The 19,239-nt window shown below is 45.7% G+C and overlaps 1 protein-coding gene across 2 annotated transcripts in view; it reads right to left on the bottom strand.

Annotated features, from left to right (window-relative positions):
- Nucleotides 1–17,674, bottom strand: part of CDH11 (cadherin 11) — an 81,651-nt gene extending 63,977 nt beyond the window's left edge. Inside the window, exons 1-2 of one of the 2 annotated variants that reach the window (XM_066194989.1) lie at nt 17,624–17,674; nt 17,149–17,300 (exon numbers count right to left, since the gene is read on the bottom strand). The gene's annotated coding sequence lies outside the window, so the exon portion shown is untranslated. Of the gene's footprint in view, nt 1–4,941; nt 5,243–17,148; nt 17,301–17,623 lie in introns of those variants that run through there. The other variant, XM_066194990.1, reaches the window with a different exon arrangement.
- Nucleotides 17,675–19,239: the final 1,565 nt, after the last annotated feature.

Here is a 19,239-nt window from a genome sequence, read left to right as displayed (position 1 = left end):
CACCAATGTTTTTTAAGAGTTTCAAAGCCCCCTATAAATAATGGCACTTAAAACAAGGGATTTCTACTTTCACTTCTGTCTTATCATGTAAATTATCAAAGAAAGTGTCTCTATGCACTATTGAATAAAAAAGGAACACCAAGAATTTCTAGACTTCGACTCAGGCAGGCAAAGAAGGACACTGAAAAGGTGTAGCTCCTAAAACACCATCACATGTAAGCAGCATACAGGTTTGAGTGTAGGAAACTCCAGATATGCACTAGAAGATGGAAAATCCAAAGTGCCGTAAGAACAGAGTTTGAGAAATCAGGAACAGCTTCTGGAAGAGGAACAAGTTTGCAGCGTAAAAGCCCTGGATGATACTGTTAAAAAAAAAAAAAAAGAAAAAAGAAAATATCCCATTTCATGTTCCAAAAGAAGAAGAGCACAATCTGAAAAGCAACGCCAGTGAGCGACCCAGGCCTGCATAAGTCTTGTCCAAACTACAACATCCAAGTGAAAGATGAATCATCCCCTTGTTCTCCTGCCTGAGTGCCAAACTCTCCCCCTACCCCGGGGTTAGAAAGGTCTTTTAATTACCCTAATCTAGGCACTTCTCTAACTGGATTAGCTATAGCCTTTTACAAAAATAAAAGGGGTCCTGCTTAGTTGTGAATAACAGCATTTACAACAAATAGCTGCTATTTCAACTGATTCATGTACATTTTATTTTAGTGGCTGCCCAAGTTCTGTAGCCATTTCAAGAGACAACTTGCTAAACTTGTAAAGCATTTTAACTTTATCTGATTTCACTTTCATCTCTCACACTGAGTTGTAAAACACATTTTTCTTATTCACTAAGAGTGCCACAGACAGAGATTTGGGCTAGGGCCTGATCTACATGACAGCTGCTGAAGCCATGGACAAGAAAAACTATATCTGAAATTGCAGAGAGCGGGCTGGGAGCAATAGCACCTGCAGCAGCCAGGAGCTGCTGAGCTGGGTTGAGATATATTGCCCTGACTATTGCATTTTGTTCTCATGGCAGTAGCAGGCTGAGTGCACTGCTCAGACTTCAGCAGCTCTGATTCCTCTAGAAAGCACCAGGACAGAGCCAGTTCAGAGGTGCCGCTGCAGACTGAGATTCCCCAAGCTGACCTGGCTGGTTCAATTCCCTGTGTTAATACAAATACAGAGCTGCTCCTGGCTCCCCCAGCCTCCAGCTGCAGCTCCCCAGAGAGGGCATGTCCTCAGATGGGATGAACTGGTATTGCCCCTAATATATCTTCACATATTTCAATTTTCCCGGTTTTTCCTTGGCCTTTAGAGAACCGCCATTCTCACCCGGACAGGCTGGCTCCCTGCAGGTGGCTGGGAGGAGCTCTGGGGACACTTCCATTTCTGTGTGTTTTTTCAGCTGGTGCTTAATCACCAGCAAGACGTGCTGTTGCTTGAGCAGATTCCAGGGCCTGGTGTGGTTCAAGAGAGATTTCAATTTGACACGAATATTCTGAAGGCTCCTGAGATCAGTTTGGGGTGCCTGTAGCTGTCCACAGTGGGTATGGAGGGGAAACAATTAAAAAGCTGTACAGATTCCCTCACCTCCACCTCTGACGCTCATCTAGGAGCACTCTAAGGATGTGAATCCTGAGCACACACAATGTTTATCCCTGAGAATATGGCTGGGCAAAGAGACAACCAAGACTGACTTGGCCTTTCTGAGTGTCTCTTTCTGTCAACCATGGTAGATCCTTTCAGATTTTTAAACAGCATTTAATGGACATGAAGAAATGGTAGGAAAATAAGTAAGGAAGTAAAAAGATGGAAAGTAGGCAAGAGAGGCCTTGCCAGAGGAGCTGGACAGCAGAGGGAGATGGCATTTTCAAAGACTGTGCAGTACATACAGCACCTTCTGTGAAAAGCTGGGAAAAAAGTGACCACTGTTAGGGCTTGAGGATGTTACAGCTTAAACACCTTAATAGGATCTTTTAGTGGTGAGCCCAATGCAAAATGAGCCTACCCTTTCCTGCGATTTTCTTTCTTTCAAAGGCTAAGTGGCTTTACATTTGTCTTCTCCACCTCTCTAAACCAACTGAGCAACCCTCTCTCTAAGAATTAATCTTAAAACTTTGGTATTGTGAACTGTGCTCCTTCTCCTTTTCCTGTGTGCAGTTGTTGCATCCACAGTGGCAGAACTCCTGTTTAAAAGCCTTTTGGCAGACTTTGGGTGCCAACAGCCTTGTCAGAGTTTTACTCCAGTTTCAAGCAGAGATTGAAAGATTCACGAATGTCAGATTTGTGTCTGCTCCCCTCCTTACGTAACTTGCAAACACAAGTCATCATGCATGTACTACACCCACAGCCCCTTTTCTTAGCTGAAATAATACAATGCACTTTGGGAGTTTTAAACTCTTCACCTCAGATGAGGGATTTAAGGATGTGTTAATAAAATTATCTGTATGAAAGTTTCCTAAAAGGACTGAAACACCTATCCATGTACTCTTACAAAGAATGTGGCTGTCAACATCTAAAGATGTTCTGAATTTCTGTCAGGGGCTTTGCTTTAATCAAAGGAAGATAAATCTTGTACTACATGAATTTCTGTTCATGTTAGTGCATAGAAGATATTTGTTTATACTGTTGGATTGTAAGATAGCTGGATAAAATAAAAATAAGTATAAATTCCTACATTTTAGTCTGACTATCCTTGGGCAGCAAAAGGGAGAATGAAACTGCCACATCCAAAACTCACCAGCTGAAGATCTAAATGATAAATCTTATGCTCTGAAGTGCTCCATGAAGGGTCTGGCCGTCCAAACCAAAGGATGCATTACACCCCTCATTTAGATAATATTTTTAGTTCCTACATTTTTTTTCTCTATGTGCTAAAATGTAATAATCTTCTATTAAAAAAATTGTGGAAGCACTTCATTTTCATAAAACAAATGTTGGCCTTGGCAGACAGCAGTCTATGATGGAGGTTTTCATTTACAGCACCTTAATTACTTAATGGCTTTTTAGTCCCTAACTTAGTCCTGAAATTTTTCATAGGAAAGAGTCTCTGTAGGAATTTCCATTAACAAACATAAAAGGCACCTTTCCGTTCATCCTCTGAATGTTCACCTTCACTCTACAGGAACAGCAACAATAGGTTTGTATCAGCTTTCTTCCTAAATCAGGAAACACAGCCCAGTTTCAAGGATTTCCCTTAGCCCTTCTCATCTTTCAGTATGATATTTAATCCACTTTTTAATTTTTATAGGGATAATTCTCCCCACTAAATATTCCAAGGGACTCAAAATCTTGTGTAATTGAATTACCAGGTTTATAGATAATCAGTTATAGACGAAATTGCCAAGGTGGGTGTGGGGAAAGAAGAAACGTTTCAGCAAGATATGGCCCATTATGCAAATTTGTCATCGCATGCCATACATAATGAATAAACCTTGTGCTCTTAACACTTTGATTATAGTCTATACAGACAATGCAAATTAAAATTCCTGCTGCTGCATAAACGAAATGAGAGGAAATTATGTAAATTCTAACATATTAGATTGATTTGGTTGAAACAAAACCTGCTCCACTTGATGTTTTAGGGGAAGAGCCACAATTACAATGATTGAGAAAGTGCAGTGTTAATGAAGTGTGTTATTGCTAATCAGTTCCTCCTCCTCTGATAATGGCACGGCCAAGAGCTCTGCCACTGCATCATCCACTGCCCACGGAGCCTCTGAGCTCTGGGGCAAACACTGAGGCTGCCAGAAACTCCTGTTCGTACCAGGAGCTCACAGGAATTCTGTGACTGACACCCAGGAGGGGTGTGTGTTCTCATACAGGATCATGGAGTGGTTTGGAGTGGAAAGGATACTAAAAATGATCCCCTGCCACATTCAGGGACACCTTCCACAAGACCAGGTTGTTCCAACCAACTGGCCTGGAAAACTTTTTGGCAATCCTGCCTGGCTATCCTGGATGCTACTGGAAATCCTATCCAAGCAACTTCCCCTTGAGCAAAATGACCACCTTTCTGTGGCTGACTTCTCAGAAAATAAGGAATAAGATTTTCACCTGGTAATAAACTGACCACGTTTAGTTCATGGAAATTAAAAGCAAGGTCTTTTGGGCTTAAACGTTCCCTGTCCTAATTAAAGAAACTGAAAAATGGGACTGAACGGTTTTAAAAGTTTCAAATGAAACATTCTTCCAGCAACTGTTGCCTGGGTTTGTTGTAGGCATTCAGAATGTCTCTAAAATGGAGCTCAGCTGATTAAATTCTGTGATCTGTAGGGAACTGATATGCACAGAGCTGATAGAGCTGTTCTACAGCTAATCAATAGATGAAGGTTACACCTTCTTTACACCAAGCAGAGGAACATCTCTCCAAGTATCCTCTCACCATTTTAAACAAAGTTCTCTGTGGAGCTCCTCACCAGTGAGCTGCAGAATACTGCATTGCTATCTTACTTATCGCTGTGTTGCATAAAATAATTAAGTCATTTATTTATAATATTTTGCAGCCCTTCCTCTAAAATATTTCCATTACATTTTTAAAGAAAAAAAAATTCATTTGCAAAAGGATCTGCAGCATTAGAAATTTGTGGCTCTTATCTTACAGGTAAATACAGGCACGTGGGATGAGCCACTGTTTTATTTGCTATTTAGATAATTTTTATATCTTTCTCAGAAACATCTGTCACTGCACGAAGTGACTGCATTTGTTTCCTCTCTCTGCTGATTTGCCTCCCACTAATTTACTTCGGCTCCTGCTGAGACATGAGGAAGCACAGAGACATCTCAGTGCCTTCAGCAGCAACTTCACACGCAGGTCTGGCAGAGGTTGAGAATAAAATGCATCCAAAACCACATCCTAAATCAGGGCAGCACAGGCAAGGAGACAGCTATTATGCAGAAATGACGTAGCATATAAACACACAACACACACACACCGAGGCTGGCACTTACCAGAAGAAATTCTAATATTTTGTGTTTGCTCCATGAACAAGGAAACAACAGGGGTCAGGCCCCAGCTGCGAAAGAAAATTTGGCAGCCCGAGAAAAGAGAATGTAAAAATGAAAAGAGAAGGGAAAGATAGAAAGGAATTGATCTCTCCTAGAAATAAAGCGACATTTAGTTTTCCGGGCATAGGATCCATTCTGGTGGCAGCACACGCTCCTCTGCTACGGCTGGGGTTTTAAAATGCCGTTTTCGCCTCATTAATTGTGAACTGTCGCTGCCGCTGTGAGAGGCACAGGGAGCGCTCGGACTGAGCTCCGATCCCTCCCCTCCCGGAATTTATCCCGGCTTTTGGCCGGGATGCTGCGGGAGCCGCCGCCCCCGCACAAGGGTGCCCAGTCTAATTGCACCGTGCTAATTACAATCTCAAAGCGTGACGTGGTCAGAGAGCCACTCAGAGCTTGGCACAGACAGATTTGCAACCCAAAATGGGAAACGTCGCCCAAAACTGAGGAACAGGGAAAACAACGGCAACTAAGTGGCTGTACAGGAGCAGGAGCTGAGCGTTTCAGCGTGGGACAGATGTTTTCTTACATAAAACAGACACAAAGGATCACAGCGGTAAATATCTCACCCCACAGGACTCGTCTTAATTTCCAGCTCACAAAGACCTTAGAAAACAGAGTCTCTCCACATTAGCTTTTACTTGAATTCTTTGACTTCCCACTGCTTTGTTTATAGGAACAAGCTCTCTTTGATGTTGGAACATTAGAAGGACTGAAACAATAAATTTCCCATATTCTAATATCCAGGCATCCCGAGCTTGTTCAAGGACCCCTTGATTCATGAAGGCAAATAATTAAATTACCTGAGCTTTAATCAAGGAGTCTCTGCAATCCCTTTTTGATGTCGATTGCGGCTGTTTGAAGCTCCACACAGATAACTGGCCCACATGGGGTTTAACCCTTTTGGTACCAAGAGCAGACTGCAGGCAGTTTTCTGGCATTCCCAAGTGAGCCCCACAGCATTATTTGAGAATGCTGCTCCAGACAGAGCACAGGAGGCATGGCAGGTCCAGGAGGGTCCCTGTACCACTACTGGATGGGATGTTCATTGAAAGGCTGAACTTCTTTCTTCTAAACTACCTGAAATTATTTCCTAGTCAAGTCAACCTGTCTTAAAAGCATTTTTTGGGAGCTGCTTTTTAGATGGCACAACACAGACATAAAAATACTGCTGCGAAGCAAAGGGGTTTGCCTTGGCAGTACAAGAGATTTTATCATGCTTCCCAACTTTGTCCATGCTTCCCAACTATTTCCCCCAAAAGAAATGGGAGTGGGAACCGACTCCTCTAGTCAGGTGAAAGAACACTCCTCAAATAGGAAAATCAAGTAGACAAGCTTTCCCTCTCCTCAAATGCAAGCACCTGGATGAATTAATCTGTGCGGAGACTAAGTCAAAGCCCTGGTCGCGCTGCCTGCAGAAAAACAGAAACTAAAAGTCAACGCAGACACTGTGCTCTCAGCTGATTTGCCATTCTGAATGTGATTACTGAGAGAATTCCTCCACATAAATGAGGAATTAGGCTCCTCTTCATTCATTCTAAGATTCTTTCGGGACATGAGGAGGGTTCTAAAAGGACATAATTAGAAGGCATAATTAATATATAGCGATCTCTCACTCAGTTCCCTACAGAGCTCCAACAACACAGCCATGGATACGCCCCTAATTTTAGCAGCAGTTCCATAGATTATGGAAATGACCTCACCAGACTACTGAGATGTGGCAAAAACAGTTCTGCTACGGGACTTTTTCTGGTCTCATCCACAGCAGAAAGGCATCTGTCCTTCACAGCACAGCTGTCATGCAGAGTGACATCTCAATTCACAGGCTGCAAAAAGCATAATGAGCATGCCTGCCTTCCCCTTGATAACAGGCAAATTATTTTGGGGCATGAGGATGTAGATGGAAATTCATGTATTTACATTAAAATGCTTGATAAGCTATTAAAAAGTTGGGATGTTTCTGATTTGTTGGAAAATAAAACCTGGGGCCTTCTGTAAAGCCCAGAGGAGAAATGTGCATAATGAACTGGTAAGAATGAGAAAAGAAGTCAATGTACACACAATTTTATTCATTTTCCATAAAGCCAAAGAAGCTGCACATATAACTAACATGAGAAATTGGAAACCTTCCTCTTTGAGCAAACACTCCTGGTAACACCAGTGAGAAGTGTTAAAGGAGGAGCTGCTGATCTCAAATTCAACAAGCAATTAGCATTCATTAACTCAAAGTAATAAAATGCCCAAGGCACTTATAGGTTAAATATAGTATACTTTAAAGAACATGGAAACAGTTAAAACACAAGCTTTACTCCAGTTTATTTTGAATTATTTCATTTCTAGTAAAAATGGATGTGATTTCCAGATGGGAGATACCTCTAGGCAAAAACATTCTCCTTCTCTCCTCCAGTAGGCAAAATGACTAAATACCAATGGAAAAGTCTTTTGTAGATATGATTAATTTAATTTAATTTTTTTCTTAATAAAATATCAATGACCTGTAAATTTTGGGGGAAGACAAAAGTAAATAGAAGTTAAAAGTCCCGAGTTTTGATAGCTCTCCTATAATGTACAACTTCCAAGAAATGACTTGCTGATCACTTCATTTCTGAAGGGAAATACCATAAAGGCTGAGGCTGTTCCCAAGACTCTTTGTGGGGATAGTCATGAGCAGGATTTCACAGCTCTGTGGGCAAAATATAGAATTGCACCAAGTGCATCAGTGATGGGAGATGTGCACAGTCTGGTCAGAGCCCTCAGGATGCCAGGAAGGCAGAAATTCCAGGGGCACCCTCCTTGACCTCCAGCTCATCCTGAAAAAGCCAAGGACACGACAACAAGCAACTACAAATCTTGGTAAATCTGAGAGCTGGCACTTCCTCTGCAGACTTGCTTATTTCAGCCTAACTCATTTCACATTCAACTTGATTGGATAATTAAATACATATTAGTGCAATTTCATCCATTTGATGGAGAATTGTCAACATTCCTGACACTGGTAGGACCAAAACCTGGCTGAGCCCTGGGATGCACAGCTCCATCTAAACTCAAACACAGTCTCAATGTAACCACCAAAACTACATGAAATGCCACATCAGGGTGCTGCTCAATAATCCCAGTGTCAGTGACTAACCCCATGGAGTCCAGCACCACTTCTCTGCTTTAGATCAGGTTAACCAGTCTGAATTTAGCCAGGAAAGTACAAACATCACATAAACAACCTTAACTCACCTGCTCATGATAATAATTTAAAAAGGCTGTTAACCACAATAACAAAGTTCTGAGCATGCATTAACCAAGGTGGACATTTTTTGTGCCTTCCAAAAATACAAATCCACACTGGAGGGCACAAAAAGGTGCAACTGAATGTCAAGTTCATGCCATGAGGAAAAAAAAAATCAGCAAATTTTACTTTTGACTTTTGATTTTCCTCATGTGTTTTGACTGCTCCTTTAAAGCCCAAGCCAGCAGCCACTTGGTAATTTGTGATGCTCCAGAATGACAGCACATCACTGCAGCCTGGAGTGAATCCTCGTGCTACCTTTTCCATGGAGTTCATCATGTCCTAGTTCCGTGTGACAGCTGCATATTGCACTTCTCTGGTGAGACAGCAGGGCTGGTTCCCACTTCTCTCTCAGGAGAGAGCTGAGGTATTTCTCAGATCACACTCTAAAAGTGGGGTTTTCTTTGTCACAAAGTAAATAATTATTGAAGTTATTGAATGTACTGAGAATTAATTTTAGCTGCTCCCAGCACTTTGACATCCACTGAGACAAACACACACACAAATGAGCTTTTGCTGTTGGAACCAAAAAGTGAAATAATGTCAGCAGAAGGTCACTGGACATCAGCTCCAAGCTTGTAGTGAGGGGTGTGATTGACCTGCAGGCTGGACGTGGAAACTTTGCATAATTCACTGAGTAGGAAGACTCGGAGGAGAAGGCAAATGTTAGATAAGCCTGAGCCAAGGGAGCTGAGAAGAATGTCTCCACTTTTGAACAAAAGTGGAGCTGGCTGAGTAAAGGAGATAAATGAAAATAAAAAAAAGAAAGATCAGAAGAGGCCACTCTGCCTGCTAAAGGTGAGCTTATGGGAGGGCAGAGCAAAGTTAGCTTTGCAAAGTGGGAAAGTCTGGGGGTGAAACGTTCATTGAATATTAGATTTGGAGCTGCACAGGGAGAGCAGGATCTGAAAAACTAAGGGGCAAGGAATCTTATCCACACCTCAGCAAGGTGAGTGAACTCCAGCTGAAAGTGCAGGAACCTGAGACCCAGAGCCAAGCCCAGGAGCGCAGGCAGGACTCCAAGGGCACAGAGACATCGGCCTCAGCTGTTGTACATGGTTTGTTGTGAGCCAGGTCATGCAGATACCCCAATTAGCTCTGAATGCTCCAAATCAGCTTTGTTTGTCCAGGGCAATGGACTGTGACCTGCAGCACAGGGTTGGGAAGCACTGAGGAAGGGATCAGCTAAAACCAGTTTCACTTACAGGGCTCTAGCCAAAGCACCACAGAAAACCAGAGATCTCTAAGAGGATTTGTAACTCAATACCTAAATTCATAATATTCAATATTTAATATTCAATAGATTTTATTCAAATAATAAAATTCATAATTTTAAGAACAGAAAAAACAATTCTGACCATCCTGTCTGACCTACAGCCACATGTATTGCTATCTAATCAGCCCTTTTGTATGTAAATGACAAATCGTTTGCATGCAAATGCCGCTGCCTGCTCTGTTTTCTTCTTGCTTTAGAAAAAGAAATGCTATGGAAATTGCCACCATGCTAAAAAGAATTGAAATGCATACTAATCAGCCATATTCTTCCAGCTATACCAGCTATAATTGGAACAGTAACAAATAAAAATGCAACAATCAGCACTGGACAAAATTTTCTATTTGAATCAGAGCCCCAAGTAAAATTATTATTCAGCTGCTTTTCAAAATTTTGGAACCTCTTATGTCTGGAGAAATTGGGTTTGAAACTGTGAATGAACAGTGACTTTTCACTAAGGTGGAATGTTGAAGATCTCTGGAATTTCGATAGTAAGAAAACTATCCTGAAAGAGAATGGGAAGGAGCTATTATCATAAAAAATACCTGTTCTCTATATGTCCTGGATAAATGCTGGAGTGATTCTCAGTTCCACCAGGCTGCTGATCCCTGATCCCTGTGGCTCATGCAATATGGAACAGGAGGGTTTGATCAGTGCTCTGGATGTGCTGAATTAACCTGGCAGCATTCAGCTGCTCTAATATTGCTCCTTCCTGGAAAACAGTTCACAGCCATTCCTGCCTGACCAGGAAGTGTCCTGAAAGCAAGAAATGCACTAAAACCTTGTCTTGAATGGTGATCTACCATGAGATGAATGATGCTGAGGAATCCTTAACTACACCAGCGTGTGGTCAGGTCTCTGAAGGGAGCACTGTGCTGAGGAGGGTGAGATTGAATCCTAGAATTGAATCCCAACATTTCAACTGTGTTTTCTATTCTAATGAGACCTTTCATAATTTCTAAATGCAATTTGAAGTCCTGTATTTGCCTCTGGATCTCTCTTTATCAAATTAAACTATGTCCAAAAATTAGGGATAAACTTTTTGAATGGCATTTTCCTTCAGCAATATAAAGGCTGCAATTTCCACTGTTGCTCCCATCGAAGTTTTCCAGTCACCTCTATAAATGAGTGTACAAAATGCACATAAGATGCAGGCAGGTCTGTGACTAAAAAGGTCTGGGAACCCTTCTTTGGGGGCTGGCATAGTTACAGGTATTTTGCTTGGGCAATGAAAATGCATCATTTTTGGTTCAAATGCCAGCCAACTTTGCACAAGCTCTATTTCTTTTGTTTGCCTTTCAATGTCTGTACGCAGCAAAAAAACAAATAAAAAAATAATAATAATAAAAAAAAAAATCAAGCCCCCAAAAAAACTTAGTTGATAAAAGATGAAAGGAGTAACATTCAACAGTGAAGATCTGTGAGATAATTACTTTAAATCAAGAAGGGGCAGACCATTTAAATTTATGACTTAATGCCGAGACATGCATTTATTAATAAAACAGTTAGCATTAATGGAAATAGGGTTTAGTCTCCTGATTCCAATAGAGCCATCATTTCTGCTTTCCACCGAACTAATGACTTAGCCTTGGCAGAATGATGTGTATGCATGTATTTAACTATTTAACTTAACCACCGAGACCAATTAATGTGTTTCTGAAGTTTGATTTTATTTAAAAGTATATATCAGCAGCCTCACTGGGATTAAAATTATGTTGAACCAGAGTTTATATGGCAGCAGTTTAACCTTAACCGTGACTCTCTCCCTTGGAATATTTGATGTAAAAGGAAGAGCATTAAAATGTGGGGCAGAAGAAGCAGCCCTTCAATGGATTGGCAGCAAGTTAAGGAAGTTTTCGGCTTCCCAGGCTAGCACAGACTGTGTGATTAGGGGCTCACGTGGAAGGGAGTGGGGGCTGTGAGAAGGCACAGCACTGATTCACCACCTGTCCCAGTTTGGAGGACAGGATCCAGGGACAAACCTGACCCAGCCAGGCTGAGCTCAAGCTGGTTGCGCACAGGGCAAGAAAACCTGCACCAGGTGCACCATACAAGGATGGGAGAGTTAAATGCTCGGTGCTGTACAGCCCAGAAACACAACTCTGTTTTCAAGGATTTTTGAATAAAATTCCACCTGCTCATCTCTCCAGTTCCCCTGCACAGGCTGGTGTCCTCTCAGTATCACTGGGAGTTCATGGCAACAGTGTCAGTCTGGACCAACATCATTTAATTAAACCTTAATTTTAATTACTGTCTAGACAGGCATTTCCTACAGCTGACATTCACATATCAAAGTCCTGTCCAATTTTGTTTGCATTATCCTGCTCCATGATCCACAATTTCTGTTAGTGTATCTCTAATGTGGCTACAGTCTACCTGTTGATGAACAATTAAACATAATTATAATAATGAATTATATTTGAAAACGTCTTGCTGCACTGTTTACCAATCACTCTGGAAAATCCTGGCTCTTTTTTTACATTCGATTACTTGGCTCTTTTATTTTAATCCATTCACATTGATTCCTACTACTCCAACTCTGCCTGCCATTGCATTCCAACTAAGAATTCTGATGAACTCTTGCTGATTCCGAAGGGAGAAGGCTCTCGCTCATTGTCAAACTTCGGAGGGAAAAAAACAACCAACCACGCACACAACCCCCCCCCCCCCGCTTAGAATTCACTTAAGACAGCACTTCAAAACCATGGAGCTGAATTAATGGCTGATGGAGCCAGCAGAGCTCGGTGGGACGGGGCTACCTGGGAGCCACTGCACCACCCAAGCTGTGATGGAAGGAGCCCCGATGTCTTTGTCGGGCAAAAAGAGCCTTAATGTCACCTTTCCCCCGGGCACTGCTCAGCAGCATGGCTGCTGGCTTCACACTCGTCTCTGAATTCCTGCTGGCTCACGAGGCTCCGCTAAAGTCCCTGCTGATGTCCCTGCCGTGCGGGGATCTTTTCGGGAGGGCCTTGGGCAGCACTGGCAGCTCGAAGTTTCCCTCCCAGCCTGAGCACAGGGAGCAGCTGAAGGGCTCTTCCCTGCCCTACAGCACAGAGGATAGGCACCGACAGGTCTCCTGTGCCCTTTTCCCTGTGCAGGAGCCACTGACGCTCTCACCAAGGGTTGTTCCTCCAAGATAGTTCCCAATTAACAGCCCCTCAGGCCGTGGACAGAAAACAGTACAGCCATCATGGAGCTGTGCTGCCTGGGTTTGGCATCAGTTGTAGACAAGAACTTGGATTAGGTGCTTGAATGAACTTCTCCGGCTACATCCAGTGGATGTTCTGCAATATTGTAGAGTTTTGCACTGTTATTTATAGTATATCCTTCTTACACACAGGAACGTGGTTAGTCTGAGTCAAATCAAAGACCCAGTCTGTAGGAACACTGAAAAGGGGATGTCTAGAAGAACATCAGAAGAAGGCAGCTGGAATAGGCCTCTTTCTATAAGCCTACAACCATTTCAAATCTATATGATCATATATGTCCTTGCTGGTCAGCATCCAGCATGGATGGGCTTTGGAGCAGCCTGGGATAGTGGAGGGTGTCCTTGCCCATGGCAGGGGGTGGAAGGAAATGAGCTTAAAGGTCCCTTCCCAACCCAAACCATTCCTGTGGCGGTAACATCTTTTGTATTCCAGCGTGCTGCAGGATATATGGAAGTGGTTTGGACCATCCTGCTTTTCTCAGTCCTTCAGCTGTAAGCTCCACTGACCTGGATGTGTACAGATAAAACCAGTCCAATTTGGCTTAATATGTCTTTTTTTTTCTTTATTCTCTCCTATCAAGCATATCTTTACAAGATCTCTCAAACCCGATAACATCTCTGAAAGAAATACATTTTGTTTCGCTGTATCATTTTTTTCTGCCTTTAAACTCTTGGCATGGCATGAACCGACACTGCCTTTGAAAAGGGACGAAAGAGTGAGCAAAAAAAACCCTCCCGAGAGGGGCCCGCGCTGTTATTCCACACCCAGCCTTCAGCTGTGGAGTCAGCTTGTCTGCGGACAAGCCGCACTTCCAGTATCCCAAAACTCCTCCGCCAGAGCCAAGACGGTGCCGCGCGGCCGCGGGTGAGGCGGTGCAGCGGCTGGAGGGCTGCTAAACCTCGGGGAGCGCGGGGCGCGACCCCGCGGGATGCTCCCGGTGCGGGAACAGCCGGGAACAGCGCGACGGGTCCGGCCCCGCATCCCGCGGGCGCTCCCGGTGCGGGAACAGCCGGGAACAGCGCGACGGGTCCGGCCCCGCATCCCGCGGGCGCTCCCGGTGCGGGAACAGCCGGGAACAGCGCGACGGGTCCGGCCCCGCATCCCGCGGGCGCCCCCGGTGCGGGAACAGCCGGGAACAGCGCGACGGGTCCGGCCCCGCATCCCGCGGGCGCTCCCGGTGCGGGAAGAGCCGGGAACAGCGCGACGGGTCCGGCCCCGCATCCCGCGGGCGCTCCCGGTGCGGGAAGAGCCGGGAACAGCGCGACGGGTCCGGCCCCGCATCCCGCGGGCGCTCCCGGTGCGGGAAGAGCCGGGAGCGGCTCCGGGAACACGCGGGGCAGCACTGCCCCCTGCTGCCCGCCCGCCGCAGCGCGGCCCCCGAGATAACGCACTCCGCGGACCGCTTCTCTCAGCCTGAGTCCCCAGCGTCGAAACCCGACACAGGACTGCTGCATTTCCTCCTAAAATACTATAAAAGGGTTTTACTCCCCGTCCAGCATGTGTCAAAGCAGATGGGCACAGTGCTCCTTAACCCGTAAGAGATAATGTATCCGATGTATGAAGATATAGATGGCATAAAATGACCATAAAGTCCTCTTAGTTCACCCAGACAAAGCGCCCGACCCCTTCTCCATTTAAATCAATGGCTGCCTCGTCATTTCTGTCCCCAAGCCTTGGGTTGGCCCCAACAAAGAAACAATGAAAACTGAAGTGCCATTAAAAACATAAAAATGGGTATGGCAGAGGAAATTATACACAGACTTTAGCTTAAAATCTGGCAGAAGAACTCAGACGCACGCACATACACAGTCCAGGAAGTATGTTGCTAAACTGTTTCAAATTAATTGATTCCAGATGAGACCTCTGCTTCTCACACACTGAAGATACTTCACTAAACATCCAGCTCACAAAATGAATTCAAAATTCAGTTTAGGGGTTCACCAAAAAGAAGAGACGCCAGTTTTAAGTGTGAGATGACTTGAAATTTCTATGATGTCTGAGCTTCTACTGTGGAATTCTTATCATTCAAAGGTTTGTCAAGTTACACTGTTATGTTACTGCAGTTGCAGAAAATAGGAATTCTAGTCTCAGTCTACTGTAACTATGAACTTCACATATGTTCCTTACACTAAATTAAATATGTCAGATGTTGTCAGAATAGCCTATTAATTGAAGCTGAAACCACATGATACACTTTAAAGTATTTTATCAGATAAATTACAGAAATCACTCCAATCTTTGCAGTTTCCCCATATTTTCATGGAGAAGAAAAATTAACTTAGCTGCTCTATCTCTCAATCAACCATTTCTATACATATTTTCCTCTGAAACTGCTGCTGATAAATTGCAATGACTTATCCCCTGGCATGTCCTATTGTAGCAGCGTTTCTGCTAATGAAGTAATCTAGTTCCGGCTGATTTCTTTGGACAGGCAACACTTATAATTGTAGCAAAGTTAAAGCTGATGTGGAGAAGCCTATAAATAGCATTCTCTGTCCCTGCTCATTCTCTGATGTGTAAGGTTGAGGTGAAAAAAAAAAATAATCCTATTTCAGGGCCTAAGAACAAGAGCCTGTCAAAGAAAGATGTCCTTTAGGTAAAATTTTCTCAAAAGATTTCCAATTTTTTTACTGAGTATCTTGTTCTTAGTTCTGTAACTTTATTTTGTTCTTCTGCAAGAGGCAGGAGAACTGCTTTTGAACTGCAGCCAGGAACTTCAGTTTTCTAGAGCACAGACTCTTCTAGACTCAGAAACGTGCTCCAAGAATGCCTTGTGTGTTAAGGCATGAAGCTCAGACCAGACCTCCTGCTCCTAATTTCCCTCTGCTCTCACTGCCCCTCTCCCGGCCACGGGAACGGCGCAGCTCTGCCAGGGATCTGCTGCTCCTGAGCAAACATCTGCAGTTCCCCTGCCATGGACTCGCGCATATCTCTGCTTATAAAACCAGCCAGAGGACTGAACACAAGCATCTATTTGTGTTCCAAACCTCGGCAGACAGACCTGGCTGAGGCAGATGTCAGGTTAATTATTGCAGGACTTCTACACTGAAAGGCAATTTATTCATTGGGATCCGTCAGCCAGTGTGGGAAAAGAGAACAAAGTATTTACCTGGAGAATCACATAGACTTTGGAAACACTGAGCCAGACGGAAGAGCAAGGGAGGGGGAAAGGAGATGGACATCCAGCAGTGCCTGAGTGCGTGCTTTCCTGCTCTGGAGCCCGGCGGTGCTCCTCTTATTCAACAGTTCCGTCATTAAATAATTCAAAACATTTAATTTCTTAATAGAGAGGCACGGAGTCTGTGAAAACCTTATCGTATCACCACAAATCAACAGGAAGAAAGTCTTTCCCAGGGAGTTGCTAGTAATTGGAACGTGAAAAAGCAATGAGCATTCTCCTCATAAAGGGCCAATTTCTGAATTAGTGACCTCATTTGCTAAAGAGGTTCCTTTGTCACAGATATCTGGGTAGGTAAATACTGTGTTACACAGCCACTCTGTCCTTTGTAGCAGCGGTACAAAGAAGCTCTCCCAGCATATCCTGGTTCTCTCCTCACCAAATGAATATTTAAAAGAGTAGACAATAAAGGGGGACTTCTATAGGAGGTGAAGGCATTTTTATCATGATGTCAGACTGCTATATGTGTTCCCGAAGGGCTGCACAGGAAGCACTTTTATTCTAAACTTAATGGTATTTATGGGGACCCGCAGCCTGATCTATTTTGCCTTCCTTGGGGATGTGCCTATGCATGCATCACCCAGTAGTCTAATGCTTTTTGGACTAGCCCGTGTTAGAGACAGATACCATTTTGGTACCTTGTGAATAGTAATGCCTTTGAAGGCCAGCAAAATAAATAAATAAATAAATAAATAAAGGGCGCGGGGGGAGGGTATAAATCAAAGTCTTTGCCTTTTTCATTCTGACTAGAGTATCCTGCATTTCATGCACTCCTAATTCCTGCATATCCATTTCGTGCCTAGGAGCTACGGCGCAAGTAAAAGATTTTCAGTTCGGGGCTTTCGGCATCTGCTTCTCCGGAGGAGAAATTTAAAACGGCCAAACGCTCGCCCCCCTCCTCCCCGCCCCTGAGCAAGAACTGAAGGGAGGGGGGGGGAAAAAAAAATAGCAGCCTCTGCCAGAGCGTTTTCCTTCTCCCTCCGGAGAGCCGAGAGCCCCAGGGACCCCGCGGCGGCCGCAGCGCCCGAACCGCGCCCGGCCCCGCTCCGCACACCTGCCCGGCCCCGCCAACTTCTGGGAGCCCGCGAGCATCCCCCCTTTCCTCTCCGAGCTGCCCACACGCTCAGCCCCTGCCGCTTCCCTTCGCCGCGCTGTCCCCTTCCCCTGGCACCGCGCTGCCCCCGCCGCTCCCCGGGCTCCCTCCGCTCACCTGCGGGTCCGGCGGGGCTGGCCGCGTCCCTCGGCCGCCTGCGGAGCGGGGACACCAGGCAAGTCCCATTCACAATTGGCCGCGGAGCGGGCTCGGCAGCATCTTCAGCCTATTACACTCCAGCGGCAGCGGCTGCTGAATGAGGCTCCGAGCTAGTGGCAGGAATTAGAAAGAGAGAGGGAGGGGAAAGGGGAGAGGGAGGGAGAGGGAGCAAGGGGAGTGAAGCAAGATTAGAGGAAGGGAAAAGCTGGAGGCTGTTGCTTCGTCTCGGTTTTCCTGTCCCTTCCCCCCAGCCCAGGGGGAGCGCAGCCCCCGGCCCTGCCCTCCCGCAGGGCCCCGCTCCTGGCGCTCCGCTGCTGCCCTCGGGGACAGCCTGGGGCTGGAGGGGCGAAACGAGCGGGGGAAGAAGCCCGGGGCAGCCTGTCCCTGTCCCTGTGCCGGGGCGGGTGTCCCCTCCCCGCGGGTCGCTCCGCACCCTCTCGGTCACGCAGGCACCCACAGGCACGGCTGCGAGGGGGCCGGGCGGGACCCCCATGCTGCGGCGCTGGTGGCCTGTCGCTGTGTGTCCCCTCCCTGTCGCCTCTCTGCAGGCTGCCCAGGGCCACCCCACGGCGCCGCGGCCGCCGGAGCTCCGAGCGTGGAGACACAGACACGGGGCTCGGCTGGGCGGCACGGACAGCGCCAGCATTTTATACTCAATCCAGTCATGTTTCCTGTCAGGAGCAGACATTTGTCCAGGAATAAAAAAAGACCAAAAAAAAAAAAAAAAAAAAAAAAAAAAAAAAAAAAGATTGGGGGGAGGTGGGGGCAAAGACAAAGTTTCTCAAGCGTTTCTGGTTGTGGAAAAATCTTGGTCTCTTAACAGCTCACAGAGACTGAGGCCAGGCCTGGAAGTGGAGAGGGACTCTCTTCAACCACGCCTGCCCCACGGCTGCCCCTCTCCCACTCCCCATTCTCCTCGCTTGAAGCGAGGCTGAGCTCCGCGAACACGGGGAGCAGCACCCTGAGCCCGTGCACCCATCCACACCCAGAGGCAGCTCGCAGCCCCCCCATGCCTACACAGGCACAGGTGAGCCTGCAAATCCCCTCTGATCCACCAGCATCTATCGAGCTCCACCCGTGTGAGCCTGTGAGCACAGCCAGTGCCATCCGTGGGGCTGTGGAGCAGGGCAAGGAAGGATGCAACACGTGGCCCCTCCAGAATAAGAATTGCATTCACTGCTGGAATAAACCTGGTACCTCTTTGTGAAGATATTTTACCCACCCTCAGGCAGCCCATCCCTCTGCTCATTCCCCAGGCCCCAGGGCAGCACTGGTGCTGCTGTGGGACCTCACCACCCGGCCCTGGAGAACAAGGCTTTATATTCTGTGGTTAATTAGCTCTGCCAATAACTCCAGGCAAAGGAAAAAAAATTGGCACAAAACTGCCAGTGTACAAACAAAGAATTTGGAGGAAGGAAAGCTGATATACAATGCATCCTTAGAAGTCCGAGGGACACTAAACGTAGCACAGTGGAGTCTATAGAATCATAGAATTGTTTAGGTTGGAAAAGCCCTGTAAGATCATCAAGTCCAACCACTCTCCCAGCACTGCCAAATTCACCACTAAACCCTGTTCCCAAGTGCCATATCCCCTTGACAACCCTTTCAGTGAAGAAATTTTCTCTAATAGGCAATCTAAACCTCCCTTGGTGCAGCCTGAGCCCATTTTTCCTTGTCCTGTTTCTTGGTACCTGTGAGCAGTCTGAACCTCACCTGGCTACAACCTCCTGTCAGGAAATTGTAGAGAGCTCCAAGGAGAGGGAGCCTCCTTTTCTCCAGGCTAAATAACCGCAACCCTGCCCGATGGCAGCCCCGGGCAAACAGCAGGAGCCTTCTGGCTGCAGAGCTGGGGCTTGGAGAATTAAGGTAAAAAACTGCTTCAGAGTGTGGTTGAGAGTTGACATTTCAGTTCAGACAGGCCTGGGTGTGCCATGAAGGGGGAGGATGGGACTGGAGCACAGACACAGCCCCACGGCCACTCTTGGGGACCCGTGTGGCTTAGCAGGGTGAGAAACAAGGGCAGTGGCCATGGTTGGGACAGCCAGGAAC

This window comes from Chamaea fasciata, unplaced genomic scaffold (assembly GCF_029207755.1).
Source record: "Chamaea fasciata isolate MVZ Bird 193981 ecotype frontalis unplaced genomic scaffold, bChaFas1.0.hap1 SCAF_12, whole genome shotgun sequence".
NCBI classification, from domain to species: Eukaryota; Metazoa; Chordata; class Aves; order Passeriformes; family Sylviidae; genus Chamaea; species Chamaea fasciata.
This window is presented reverse-complemented; position numbering and strand designations above follow the sequence as displayed.